We start from the raw sequence: 15,621 nt of genomic DNA on the forward strand, positions 1-15,621 counted from the left end.
GTATGGGGATTAAAAGTGTTCACCACCACCACCCAGCTTGTATTCTCAAGGCTCCCTGGCCCTGGTCCAAATGGCAATAAATATTTAAATCAATGTTTCTGCCTAGCAACCCAGTTGTTAAAAAAAAAAAATGGTGAGAACTTGCTTATTACCTGTTTTGTTTGTGGGTTTTCTTTTTCTTTTAAGCTTAGGTTTTACAGAGCCCAGAATGGCCTTGAACCTCCCTCAGCCTCGCAAACGTTGGGGTTACACCTGTCCACTAGTACACCTGCCTGCCTTGGTCTTCATGTTTGTTCCTTTTAAGACCTGGTATCATTTCATAGCCTTGACTGTTGTGGAAGTCAGATCATCTTTATTGCAGAGTGTTGGGATTAAAGGCATGCACTACCAACCTTGCCTGCTTTGGGGGCGGGGCTCTAATTGACAAATTTAGGGCTTTAGTAAGAGTAGCTCTGGCAAGTACATAATGGAGTCTTCTGGTAATGGGAGTAAAATTCGGGCTACTCTGAAATGGCAAAATGGCATTTAGAACTTGGGCAGTGATAAACCTCTCCGAGACTTACATGTAACAATGCTGGAAATTTCAGGGAACAAATTGTGCAGAAAATCCTTGGTATGTGTGTGATCCCAGCACTGAAGAGGCTGAGGCTAGAGGGTTGACATTTCCAGCACAGCCAACTCTCCGACATACTTACGTACTACACGATATGTACTATACATACTTCCTGTCTCAAAATGGAGTTTGGGTTCAGATTCTTTAAAGTCTACGTTCTACATTTCTGAGACAATACTCAGAATGCCATTTGTCTTTTTGCTGTTTAATATTCTGTATGGTTTCTTATTCCTAAAAATTAGAAAATTAGTCAACCAGTGACTTCTATGAATCTGTGCCTTTTAGAGCTTACCATGGGCACAGATCTGGTGCCTTCACCTGTGACTGTCTAAGGTCTTGCCAGGTGATTTGTCTGGCAGTCCTTGGGATCCAGGTACTGCTTTCTGAAGTGTGATAGGAGGTATGATGTTATGTCAGTAGTGTTGAGCATAGAAGTTACTGACCACGTGTGGCTATTTCTGCCACATCTCCAGTGCTTGCTATTCCTGGGTAGTGGCGGTTCTGCACACTTCAGGCGGCGTAATCCCATCATCTCCCAAAGTTCTCTCCCACAGCTGTTGCGATGACGTTTCTCAAGTGGGCTTTTGAGGTCTTGAATGACATTGAGTTACTTTCAGACAAGGATCTGAAGAGCAGTTGTTTGAGAGCAGTGAAGAGTTGCTGTTTTGAGTTTGGTACTGAGACGCACCTGAGGGTTGCCACTGGCTGCAGAGATGAAAGAGCATAAAATACTGGTTTGCAAAGTTTTTCTGACAAGTTACAATAAAAAGTACATTTTGTTTCATGACCCCATTTGTATGTGTATATACTAAAAAGGTATCACATGTGACATGTAAATGAGTTCTGAGGTTTTCTATGCCAGTCTTTCTCCCTTCTCGGTCGCCATTGATAGCCATGTGGTGTTCCATAAAAAGTGTCCATGTGGTAGTGGGTCTGTGGAAGTTCTACAGAAGTCTGTCTTAGTGTTTCTCTCGTGGTGAAGGAAGTCCATGACCATGGCAAGGCATTTCATGGGACTTTCTTATAGTTTCAGAAGTTAGTTCATTATCATGGCAGGTAACATGGCCGCATGCAGGAAGAAAGAGACACTTAGTTTCCAAGCGCCCACCTCAAAGCCAGGTGTGGCAATGTACATACATACTTGTAATCCCAGAACTGAGAGGTGGACACCCTTGTGCTGGCCAACCAGTCTAGCTGAAACAAAAAGACCCTGTATCAAAAAATAAAGACCTAAAAGGTTGTGGCAAAGAACTTTCTGGGAGCTGACCTCTGACACCTCCCTCCATCCCCAGAGGCCTGCACTTATACAAATACAAAATAGTTTTAAAAGGAATGACTTATGATGAGATTTTGAAGGTATCGTGAAGGAAGGACTTGTCTGAATCAGTGGTGTGGAAAACGGTGTTATTTATTCCTTCCATCTCTGCTTTACATTGGCATCCTACCGTAACAAAGCATTCTAGAGCTGGAGAGATGGCTTACCAGGTAAGAGAACCCAGGTTCTGTTCTGAGCATGTAGTAACTCACAACTGTCTCCAGCTCCAAGGGATCCTTTCTCTTGGCCTCTGTGTGTGCTTGGTGCATGTACATGCATACAGGCAAGCATTTATACACATCAAAACACTTATAAATGTTTTCTTGCTACATTTATTTCAGAACAGACGTTTCTGTTTTGCCTAACTGATGATAATCTTGAACTGTCACTACCAACTTTGATCCTTGCATTGTCCAGGTTTGATCAGAGTGAGAGCCTTCAAGCTGGCTGGCTTCCCTTTTGACATGTTTGAGGTCATTGTTTGAGTGGAATTTACTTTCGGAGTCCAAATGGGTTTCCTAGGCTCACCTGGGCTCATCTTGTGCCTTGCCTGCTCCAGCCCTGAGGCAGTTTCTCCATGGAGGTCTCACTCCTTGAGTATACAGAATGCTGGCCAGTGGTATGCTTAAGCTAAGTGTCACTGCACGTTTTCTCCGCAGATGGAGCTGGATTGAAGTATATATTTGTACAGGCCCATCTACACTGCTGTTCCTATAAGCCTTTATACACACATGTTGGTACCTACCCCTGTCTTCAACTCGTTAATGCAAAGTCATGTAACTTATTTCTGCCGTGTACTAGGGCCCATGACTGCATCCCTTGTCCCCTTTCTTAGTTTTTCTCTTTCTCTCTACCCCTTCCTTTCTGTAGCCATTTTCTGCTTCCATTTCTCAGATCCTGTGACCAAAGAATTCTTTCCTCTTTGTCCCTCCCCTTTTATCTTGAGATGAGTATCAATTGCTAACTTGATTAAAATAAACGTTTCAAAGGGCAGTGGTGGCCCATGCCTTTAATCCCAGCACTTGGGAGGCAGAGGCAGGTGCATTTCAGAGTTTGAGGCCAGCCTGGTCTACAGAGTGAGTGCCAGGACAGACAGGGTTACACAGAGAAACCCTGTCTCAAAAAAACAAAAAATGATTCCTTGATTATACGTTTTTACACTCTGGAGGAGTGTTCATCTGTCAGTAAGTTTTCCCTACTTTTTCATTTGATTTCTGATAGTATCTTTGTGTAATTTTCAACTTTGCTGTTTCTAGACTTGTTGGTTCTGTGTACACCATAGCAATCTTGCCTACTGTCTTGTACATGGATCTCTCTGAAGTCTGTCTGGGCTGTCTCAGCTCATTCTCTGAACATGCTGGTTCCACTTACAAGGTTTTGACTTTATGTGGGGCAAAGGTAATAAATAGTCTATGGGAACTCTTTGGAATTCTGATCTCCTGGGCTAGCTATCTGCAGTGACAGGCCTTCTCGAAATACTCGGGCCAGGCCACAGCTCATGCTCCGCCACTGTAACACAGTTCTGTGTGGGCACCCCATATTCTAATATGGTGGTCGGTTAGGTTAGGTATATTTATGAATTTTGGAGATGTAGCGTGACAATTCTACTATGCATTAAGATTCTGTACCTGTCTATGTTTTGGTCCAGATAATGCTTTCTCTAGATCTCCTTTGTTCAGTTTCCAGAGGAGAAATGGAACAGTGGATTGCAGCTTTTTCACTAGAAGACCCTTTCCTCTCTCATTGCATTATGGCTTGAGGCAGGATGGGGCTCACTTTGTACTTAGTGCACTAAATGTTCCATTGGAGGTCAGCGTTCTTTAAGAAATAAATTTTTTTGCAGCTCCGGGTGCTAAACATAGACTCACACAGTAGGAGAGCACTCTACCCTGAGTCTCAGTTGTCATTTTAAATCTCTTCTAAGGTCGTTTGTCTTTATTACTGAAGACAATTTGCCTTTGTTGTTCTGTGTAGGTGCTGGGGGGTGGGGTGAGGGGTGACTTATACTGTGCCCTTTCACACGGGTTTTGTTGTTGTTTATTTTGAGACAGAATCTCCTTTTGTAGCCCTGACTGTCCTGGAACTCACTGTAGACCAGGTTGGCCTCTCTCATAAGAGATTTCTTTGGCTGCCAACACTGGGATTGAATGACTGTGCCAACATGCATGGCTAGAGTTTTTACATGCTTTTCTAGTTCATTTTACATGCATTTCTAGTTCATTTTTTTTTCTGTATTTTGCTTAAAACTATTTGGGTTCATCATTTAAAAAATATTTTTTATATTAAAAATATTTTTTTCTGAGTAAATATTTTAAATCTTTTTTTGTTTTGTTTTGTTTTGTTTTTTCGAGACAGGGTTTCTCTGTGTAGTCCCAGCTGTCCTGGAACTCACTTTGTAGACCAGGCCGGCCTCGAACTCAGAAATCCGCCTGCCTCTGCCTCCCGAGTGCTGGGATTAAAGGCGTGCGCCACCACTGCCCAGCTATTTTAAATCTTCAAAAGCATTTTTAATTTTTTCTATTTTAGTCAATCAATTAATATTAGAGCTGTTTTGAAACTCATAGGTCAGGCTAGTCTTTTTTTTTTTTTAATGATTTATTTTATATATGTGAGTACACTCACTGTCTTCAGACACACCAGAAGAGGACATCAGATCCCATTACAGATGGTTGTGAGCCACCCTGTGGCTGCTGGAAATTGAATTCAGGACCTCTGGAAGAATAGTCAGTGCTCTTAACTGCTGAGCCATCTCTCTGTACCCCCAGGCTAGTCTTGAAGATCCACTTGCCTTTGCCTCCACAGTGCTGGTAAGTACCAAATGTATGCAGTGCCAATGGAGGTCAGAAGATGCCATAGGATCCCCTAGGAATGGAGTTACAAACAGTTGTGAGCTGTCTTGTAGATGCTGGAAATGGATCCTGGGTTCTTTGGAAGAGCAGCCAGTGCTCAAATGATTGAACCATGTCTCCAGCCTCTTCGGGCATTAATAAAGCCCCCATAAATGCAGGCAGTGATTCATCACCAGGCTAAAGGGGACATTGTTATACATACGTGTAACTTCACATAGATTCACAAGTGCCATATATCTGTGCATTGCCCCAGAAGTAGTTCCATTTTACCTTTAGCTTCACTGGTTCATTGCCTGATCATTCACTAATGTGTCTGCTCATTGCCTGCTTGTTTACTCAGTCAACAAATACATGCCACATGTATGTATGTATAAGACATATGCTAGAGTGAACAGGTGCCTGCACGGCATGGAGTTTAGGGCCTGCTAGGGGAACGGTCTGTAAATGAACACAGGAAGATAAACATTTCCTAAAAGGTGCATGCCATAAAGGCAGCCAGAACATGAGAAGCAGCTGGAACACCAGGGAACGGGATCTGTTCTCAGCTGGGGAGAGGCAAATTTCAGAATGACTGGTATCTGGGGAAAGATGAATTAAGCCCTGTGCTGCTGTTGTCAGAATTGTGACGAGGTGTTAACTGATGCTCTTAGTTCCTCAAGTCAGATGGATTGAAGAATGATTTGCTGGCTGGAGAGGCTCCAGAGGACCTTTGATGGGTTCCCTGCAGGCCACATCAGGTGGCTCACAACCTCCTCCAACTCCAGCTGCAGGACCTCTGATGTCCTTTTCTAGCCCCTGTGGGCACCCACATACGTGTGGGCACACGCACATAACTAAAGGGTAAGCCTTAGAATGGTGAGCTATTGTTAGCTAACATGTATGTGTGTGGTAATGTTTTGAACATACTTGCATAGGTGTGAATAGATTGACGCTTCTGCCCATTAGTACTTAGTTTTCTTGCATGTCTATATTCTTGACCCATTTTTTTGTGTCAGGTTTTGTGTATGCACATGTGTACTATGTGTATGTGTTCGTGTGCGTACACCTATGAGTGTGTACATGAATATATGTCCTTATGAAGGTCCAAGGTTGCTGTTGAGTCTTCCAGAATCAGTCTCCTCACTGACCTCCACAGCTTTGGACTCTTTTGGAACTGACAGAAGTGATGAGAGAATGAAGAAAGAACAGACACACAGACAGAAAAGCTGTGATCGAATGGACCGTGCACTCTGATGGAGATGCACCAGGAGAAGCCCAGAAACTCAGTGTTTATTTTATATAGGTTTTTATTGTATATAGGCAAAGGAGGGGAGCAGGTTTGGCTAATCTCAGTTTCGGGGAGGAGAGTCCTGTGGGGGAACAGTCTCAGGCTGTAAGCACCCAGGAGCCAGTTGCAGACCACATCTGTGCACACAGTGTCAGCGTGTACAGGTGGACCAGGGAAGGCCTTGTTAGGCTGTTATTTCCATGGGTCTGAGGCATTGACAGGCCAGTGCTCAGGCCAGTGTCAGGACTGAATTGGGTTCTTTTTTTTTTTTTTTTTTTTTTTTTTTTTTTTTTGGTTTCTCGAGACAGGGTTTCTCTGTGTTGTCCTGGCTGTCCTGGACTCACTCTGTAGACCAGGCTGGCCTCGAACTCAGAAATCCACCTGCCTCTGCCTCCCAAGCGCTGAGATTAAAGGCGTGCGCCACCACTGCCCAGCCTGAATTGGGTTCTTACTCAGGATTTCATGCATGCCCTACAAATCTTACCTATTGAGAAGGATCTCTCGTCGAATCTGAAGCTCACCAATTCAGCTAGTCTAGCTGGTCAGAGTCCAGGGACTGCTTGTTTCTAAACCTGCCTCCCCCCAAGTCCCCAGTGCTGGTGTTGCAGCCATAACCAGCACTCCCGGCTTTCTCATGTGAACGCTGGGATCTGAACTCAGATCCTCACACCTGGACAGCAGTCACCTCCCTGCCAATCTGTTTCCTCAGCACTGCAGATTATTTCTTCTTTGTTAATGTTTAGGAGCTAATTTATTTTATGTTTAGCATTATACTTTTACTGATCTATCACATTAACTTTAGTTAGGGAGTTTTTCACTCACAAATTGTGGATTGTGAGAAGTCAAATATATTTCCATGTCAGCAGAGGATGTAGATTGATAACCACTGTGTCTACATGTATTTCCATTTTTCTGTGTATAATGTCTCTCTTCTGTTTATGACTTTTGAATAATATACACACATTGGCTGAGGGCAGCAAAAACCACCTTATACTTGGAGAAATTTTTTTTTTCTTTTGAGACAGAGTTTCTCTGTATAGCCCTGGCTGTCCTCAAACTCACTTTGTAGACCTGGCTGGTTTCAAACTCAGAGATCCACCTGCCTCTGCCTCCCAAGTGCTGGGATTAAAGGTGTTTGCCACTAAACCCAAGTAGAAAAGTTCTTAACTTCTACACTTTCATTACTCATCTATAAAATGTGATTATAAAAAGAATACCATGGAATTGTAGGAAGCATGTGTGTGGAGTTAGCATTCTAAAGAGGATCACCAGCTGGATGGTGTAGCTGGGGAGACGATCAGATAGATACCTGGGACATGTTAGTCTGCCAGTGTCGGCTCCCAAGCCCAGATATCATACCTACCTGCTGAGTGAAAAAAAATTCAGAAATGAAAGTGTTCAGAGCCATGGCAGCTGCTGACCCTGGACACCGTCTTAGCAAAATAGAGTACTCAAGAAAGGACTCAAGCTTGACTAAACAGACTTCTCCTTCTTCCTTCCTTTTTTTTTTTTTTTTTTTTTTTTAAATCACACACCTTCCTTTTTGCTGGCGGTGATCTTTTTCTCTTTGCCTTTTTTCTGCTTGCCTCCTGCTTTTCTCTAGTAAGAGTTTGTATGATTTTATTTTTTCTGGATACCTGTCTCTGTTATTCGTCCTGGCTGACCAGGAATGCATAGAGACCGTCCTGCCTCTGCCTCTCCAGTGCTGCAAGTAGAGGTGTGTGCCATCCCACGTGGCAAAGCTTGTGTGGTTTAATCTTTGGACTATTAAGAGGTTGTGTGAAACTTCGGATGTGTATTTTCTCCAGGCGACCAAGACTCGGTTTTCAGGCATAAGTCTCTTTTTCTGATTTAACCACTGATGTTCTTCCACCTACACATCTTAAACTTCTGAGGATTTTTAAGTTTTTATTTAAACTGCCCTTAGGTTTGTTTGGGAGCAGTTTTCATCTTTTTCTCGTTCTAGATTGCCTTTGGTTTAACCTTTAAATAAAGCAGTTGGAATTTAAATGCTGACCGTCTCTGCTTCTTTCTCCCTTTTTTGAAGTTTAAAAAACAAACGCTTGCTTTGAGGTTTGCAGTCATTTCCTAAGCATGCCCTGCTGGTAATGTCTCCTCCCCATGTGCGTCGGTTTCTGGAAGTACTCTATGAATTTGTAGGTGTTCTAGTGGCTATTCTGCCAGTGTGTGTATGTGTGTGTGTGGGGGGGGGGCGGGGGTCATGGGACTGGTTTCTCTTGATCTGACCAGAAGTCCTGCTGGCCTGGTAACTCTGGTGTGACTCTGAGAGGCTCTGCTGTTTCTATCTGGGAGCCCACTGGTATCCAAGCCAGAAGACAGTTTATTCATTATTGATATGCTCAGATGTGAGTCAGGAAGTATTGATCAATCTGTCAGTTCCTTGTGGCCAGAGATGCCAAAAGGGATGATGATGATACCCAGGTGGTCATGTATTATTGTTTCTCCTAGAAAACTACAATCATTGGTGTGGAAAATTTGCTCCATAGTTAAACCGAGCTGCCCGTTCTGTGAGAGGATCCAGGTTAGCTTCTTGGCACCTACATGGCACTTCAGTTCCAGGACTACAACGCCCTCTTTTGGCCTCTATAGGCATTACAAACACGTAGTGCACAGACATACACTTGGGACAAATAGTCATACACATTAAATTAATTAAATTTAATAATTGAAAACAGGGCTGGAGCAATGGCTCAGTGGTTAAGAGCACTGACTGTTGCTCTTCCAGAGGTCCTGAGTTCAATTCCCAGCAACCACATGGTGGTTCACAACTGTTTGTAATGGGATCCGATGCCCTCTTCTGGTATGTCTGAAGACAGCTACAGTGTACTCATATAAAATAAATAAATAAATACTTCTAAAAAAAAGAAAAAACAACAACAAACAAACAAGAAAACAGCCAAGCATGGTGGCACATACCTTAACCTGGGAGGCAGAGGCAGGTGGATCTCTTGAGTTTGAGGTCTCCCTGGTCTATAGAGCAAGTTCAGGACAGCCAAGAATACACAGACAAATCCTGTCTTGAGAAACAAACAAAAAAAATCCCTCAAAAAAATAAATAAATACTACTTGGTGATTCTTGTCATTTAAAATTACCTCCATGCTAAGGACATAGTGAAGTGGTAGAGCCTTGCATGACATATACAAGGCCCTAGGCTTAAGCCCCAGCAAAATGTATGCATGCTTACACACACACACACACACACACACACACACACACACACACACACACTATATTTAACTTTAAGTTTTTCTTTTAATTAGGAAAATTTACAGTCGGGCCTACCTTTAATGTTTGTAGGGTTCAAGACAAGTTCAAATGAAGACCCATATACAATATCTTCAGTTGTAAAATTGTTTAAAAAAAACTGACAAATCTAAAACATTTTATTTTCTTACTTTAGTAAAGAAATTTGGTTTTTGTACAATGAACTATAAATGTGAGGAGACTGAATTTGGCTGTGAACATGTCTGAATTGTACCTGTGGTGTTTGGGTGAGCAAGAGACACAGGTCTTTGGTTAATGTTTGTTTCTTTGGTACATTTCTCTCAGGACCCTTATTTATTTTGATTCTGCTCTTTATTTATTCGGTCATTCCATGGTTTTTATATATTTAGAAATTTTTATATTGAGTATTAAAATTATTTTCATCAAAAAGTTGGCTTTTCAAAAAATTATTCATGTGTTTTGTTTGCATGTTTGTCTGCACACTAAAGAAGGGCATTAGATCCCATGAGTCTAGAGTCATAGCTGGCTCTGAGCCACCATGTGAGTACTGGGAATTCAGCTGGGGTCCTCCAGAAGAGCTGCCAGTACTCTTAACTACCAAGCCATCTCTCCAAGCTCTTAAAAAAGCTGTCTTTTAAATTATTTGTTAAAATTAAGATACATTGTGACTATAATGAATGATTTAGTTTTATATAAAATTTAAGTAAATGTTTAGTTTCCTGAAACTCTAGTTTCTCTAAACTCTAAGTGTCATTACATGATTCATATAAATAAAGCTATGTAATCTTAATGATCAGTGTTTATCTTGTTGCTAATATAAAGGATCAGCAGTGTACTTTATGCATTCCTTTTCTCCCCAGTTCCCTCCCTCCCTCCCTCTTCGGGTTTTATTGCTGTGAATAGACACCATGACCATGGCAACTCTTATAAAGAAAACTGAGGGCTAGCTTACAGTTGAGAGGTTTAGTCCATTATCACGGTGGGAAGCATAGTGGCATGCAGGGAGACGTGGTGCTGGAGGAGCTGAGAGTTCTACATTCGGATCCTCAAGCAAGAGGAAGAAACAACCTCTAGGCCTGGCTTGAGCTTCTGAGACCTCAAAGCCCACCCCAGTGACACACTTCCTCCAACAAGGCCACACTTGCAATAATCCATTCCATATGAGACTCTGGGGACCATTTTTCTTTCTTTCTTTCTTTTTTTTTTTTTTTTTTTTCAAATCAGCACACTTCTCCTCCAGCCCCCTTCACCTCCATTCCTTCTTTCCTTCCTTTCTGCTGGTGACCAAACTCAGGGATTTATTCATGCCAGGTAAGTCTAATATCACTGACCTATATCTTCAAACCATGTGCTGCGGGAAGTATTTAAAAACCGAGAGGCAGTTCCCACAACTACTGCCAGCACGGGCAGGCCACATGGTACCAGAGCTCCAAAATCTCTCCACCCAGCTCACTGAGTTCCCACTGGAGAGTCACTACCATGCCAGACCTGTGCTTCAAAACCCCCACGTGAGGGGCACCTGATGTGTGGGGCACATCAGGCAAACCCACACTTTGCCACCATACCTTTCTCTCTTGAACTCAGTAGAATTGCCCCGAGAAGAAAAACACCACACAAACTTAGTGTAGAAACAATGGTAACTCAGTCTCTGGGGGCAACAACTAGAAAGCTAATCTTGTAAACCTTATTAAGTCTGATTCTTCCGGTGGCAGATCCTGGTGGATTCGCCATAAACCGGGAAACACTAGTAGCTACACTTTTCTCTTACACTATCCCTGATCCAAAAGACCGCCTCTCCCTTCTGCTTCCCCCCTCCCTCCATACAACTCAGAAGTCCCACCTCCTACTCCCCCAGTGATTGGCTCCTTTAGTCATTAGGCGATGGTTCACAAGAAGTCCTGAGTTCAGGACTCATTTCTCGTTCCAGACAGCCCCGCCCAGAGCGGAATTAGCGTTAGGATACAAACAGCACCAGGCCCATCCACAACAACCAAGTTTTTTGGTTTTTGTTTTCGTTTTTTTGAGACAGTCCTAGATTGTGGTTTAAACGCCTTGAAATTCGTTATTTAGCCCAAACTAGACTCAAATTTATGCTCTCCCTGCTTTAATCTCTTGACTGCTGCGATTACAGGTATCTGACACTGTAGAGTAAAAAATTATAAAGGCCATTTTATGAAATATGTGTAGATTTTTTGCCTTAGACCTGAGCAGGAAAAGTGCAGATTCCAGAACTCGGAACTGAAAATAAGATTTCAGGCCTTCACTTTCCCTGGGGCACATTCCTGGTGGAAGAGGCCCAAGGCAGGAAGACACATTCCTGACCACAGATAAAAGATGCTGCCACCTAGGTGGGGCTATAGCAGGAAGAAGTAAAGACAGTTAATCTGAAATAGTTGATAAATGACAGGGTGGGACACAGTGACATGGTAAACCATTCAGGGTGGTTTTTCTGGAATGTTTCTCTATTCTTATGTTATGTATCCTTGGCAACCCCTCACCCCCGCCCCACTCCCCTGGTTTGTGGTTTTTCTCTTTAAAACGCTCCACGGACTGGTTGTTGGGGTCGGACCCTACTCCTGCGCGAGTATGTGGTCAGACCGCTGGCTGCCAGCTCTTTTCCCTAATAAACCTCTGCTGATTGCATCCAGGTATGGTTTCTTGTGATCTTTGGGTGGTCGTGATTTCTTGAGACTTGAGGAAGGGTCTCCCAAGTATGGGGGTCTTCAACACCATGTTCAGCCACACATTCTAAAACTATTTAGAAACAAATGAGAGTAACAGAGAGTCTTGCAACGTTCTGGTGTGAGTGCCGAGTGCCGTGCAGTTGGCAGCTCACGCTGTGTTTACCTCCTTTCCCTTTTGAGCCACAGTACCTCACATTATCACAGTACCTCCTCTGCCTCACATTACCCAGAATCTTCCTAATTCACTAACTTGTTGCTCAACCATTCCTCATGCATTTCCACAGGTCACAGGTGTAAGCCTAAGGCTCGCTAAGGGTCCCATTAAGCTGCTTAGTAGGTACTGCCTGTCACATAGTATGTCAACAGCAAGCTTATACTCTGAAATCTTGGCTGGGACAATGGAGTTGGATGGGCTTCTTCACTGTGACCTTGTATTTTTCTTCGCACCTAGCAGGCAATCTATGGGGTAGCCCTTTGTTATATGTCTGTCTTCTCCACAACTTTTTACCTACTGCTTGGGCATTCTTGTTTGAATTCTGTCATGGAGACTTGTATAAGAGACTTCAATCCAGTCATTCCCTCTATGTGTCTTAGATGACATTTTCCTACAAAGAATTTTTCTTCATTAATACTGAAAAGTTAAATGTCTTCCCTAAAGATCAACTTTAACTATTTATTATTTATTTATGCATACATTATTGGTGTTTTGTTTGCATGTATGTCTATGTATCATATGCATACCTTGATGAGGGTGATGGTGATGATTGTGTTTGTGCATGTACCTTGGAGCCCATGTTGAGATCAGAGCACAACTTTGGGGACTTAGTTCTCTCCTTCCACCATATTGGTCCCAGGAACAAACTCTGGTCATCAGGCTTGGTGGCAAATGCTTCATGTGCTAAACCATCTCACTGGCCCCTTGCTGGAATTTTGCTATACTTATAGAATGAGTTTGTCTCTGTTATTTTCTTTTGCTGTGATAAGACACCATGACCAAGGCAAATTAAAGATAGTTTATTTGGGGCTTATAGTTTCAGGGAGTTAGAGCCCATAATCATCACAGCAGGCAGGCAGGCAGGCAGGCAGGCAGGCAGGCAGGCAGGCAGGCAGGCAGGCATGGTTTTAGAGTGGTAGTTGAGAGATTACATGTTTATCTCCGAGCAGGAGGAAGAGAGGAACTGAGAAACTGAAGAGTTTCAAAGCCAGCCCCTAGTGACACACCTTCTCCAACAAGGCCACACCTAATCTTTCCCAAGCGGCTCCACCAACCAGGAACCAAGCATTGAAAAATTTGAACCTATGGGGGTTGTTCTCATTCAAACCACCATACAGTTGCAGAGTTTCCCCCTTATTTTCTATTCTCTGGAAGAATTTGGAAGGTTAGGATTATTTCTGCCTGAGTGTTTGAAACAAGTCATTTTGCTACCTCTGGGTTTGGATGCATTTTCTAGATGTGGTTGATTCATAACGATGGACTCTTACTCTATTGGAACTGGACGTTGGCTTTTACACAGTCATTAAATTGTAATTTTTCCCCTGTTGAAGTTTGTTCATTGAGTTTCCAATGTATTTGCATAATCTTCAAGCACATCTGCTCATTTCTTTTACTGTTTCAGACTATGATGTGAGATCATCCGGAATTCTTGATCTTACCGTGCTTTCATCTTGATTTGATCCAACAGATTCATCAATTTTATTAATCGTTACAAAGAACCAACACTTGCTTCATCAACACTCTTGAATGTTTGTTTCAGCCCACTTATTCTTTCATCTTTACCATGTCTTTCCTTTTAGTTCATAACTTCTGAAGGCTCACACTGAGCTGTTTTATCCTTAATCCTTTTTTTTCTAATATAAAATTCCCTTTTTTTCCTGAGGACCTTTGGGGCCATGACACTGAAGTACTGCCTACTGTGCTTAAAAGGCACTGACTAAATTCTCTTACTTTAAAATATAAAATTCAATGCAATATTAATCAAAATGGAAATTGTGCAAAGTAACAGTGATTTAATTATGTATGGAAATAAAAATTTAAGGATAGACAAGATAATCATGAAAAAGAACTTCTTAAGTGAACTTGTTTGGCTGAGCATTGAGATTTATTTTTACATGTTGGGAATTTTAAAATGGCGAGTTTTGGGTACAAAAAACAGAAAAAACAAAACAAAACAAAACCCAAAACCAGTAGAACCGAACTCAAAGCCCAGAAGTAGACCAATGTATTTATGAACACTTGATTTTTGACAAAAATAACATTGCACAACTGAAGGAGAGATGGCTTTCTCAGCAAATGGTTTGGACAAATATGATACTGTGTGCAAAAAGTTGAGCTTAAACTCATAATATTCACAAACAAAAGGCAACTCCAGTGTGATAAAGAAGAAAAAGGAAGGGCAAGCAGCAAGGCTTTGAGATGTGTCTTCATGTTTGCTGTCAGTGCAAAAGTTTTAAGAGACAAAAACACTGATATTAAAAAATAATTATTTGAAAATGTTAAAATTAAGTGTTCATTTTATAAAAGGCCACTAAGATAAGTAAAAGGTAAGCAAAAGAAAACCATTGATATATATATATATATATATCAATGGTTTTATATATATATATATATATATATATATGGATATATATATGAGATATATAGGATATATATATATATATATATATATATATATATATATATATATATATATCCAATCAAAGACATATTACCAGACCCTAAGAAGAACTCTTACAGATTGGTTGGTGGTCTTTAATCCTAGCACTCAGGAGGCAGAGGCAGGTGGATCTCTGTGAGTCAGGGCTAAACATGTCTTAGGGTTTTACTGCTGTGAACAGACACCATGACCAAGGCAATTCTTCTTCTCCTTCTCCTTCTCCTTCTCCTTCTCCTTCTCCTTCTCCTTCTCCTTCTCCTTCTCCTTCTTTCTCCTTCTCCTCCTCCTCCTCCTCCTCCTCCTCCTCCTCCTCCTCCTCCTCCTCCTCCTCCTCCTCCTTCTCCTCCTCCTCCTTCTTCTTCTCTTTATTCTCCTTCTCTTCCTCCTTCTCCTCCTCCTCCTCCTTCTTTTTAAAGATTTTTATTTATTGTATGTATATGAGTACACTGCCACTGTCTTCAGACACACCAGAAGAGGGCATCAGATCCCTTTTATAGATGGTTGTGAGCCATCATATGGTTGCTGGATATTGAACTCAGGACCCTGGAAGAGTAGTCAATGCCCTTAACCACGGAGCCATCTCTCCAGCCCCAAGGCAACACTTATAAGGACATTTAATTGGGGCTGGGTTACAGGTTCAGAGGTTCAGTCCTTTAACATCAAGGTGGGAGCATGGCAGAGTACAGGCAGATGTGGGGCTGGAGGAGCTGAGAGTTCTATCTGAAGGCAGCTAGGAGAAGACCGACTTCCAATCAGTGAGGATACGGGTATTAAAGCCCACACCCACAGTGACACACCTACTCCAACAAGGCCACATCTCCTAATAGTGTTATTCCCTGGGTCCAGCATATACAAACCATCATATTCCACTCCCTGGCCCCCCATGGGCTTGTTCAAACATATAAGTCTATGGGGGCCATACCTAGCCACAGCATAATTAAAAAGCACATGTAGTCCAACTTTCAAAGCCTCCATAGTCTGTAGCAGCCTCA

Source organism: Arvicanthis niloticus, chromosome 4 (genome assembly GCF_011762505.2).
Source record: "Arvicanthis niloticus isolate mArvNil1 chromosome 4, mArvNil1.pat.X, whole genome shotgun sequence".
Classification (NCBI taxonomy): domain Eukaryota; kingdom Metazoa; phylum Chordata; class Mammalia; order Rodentia; family Muridae; genus Arvicanthis; species Arvicanthis niloticus.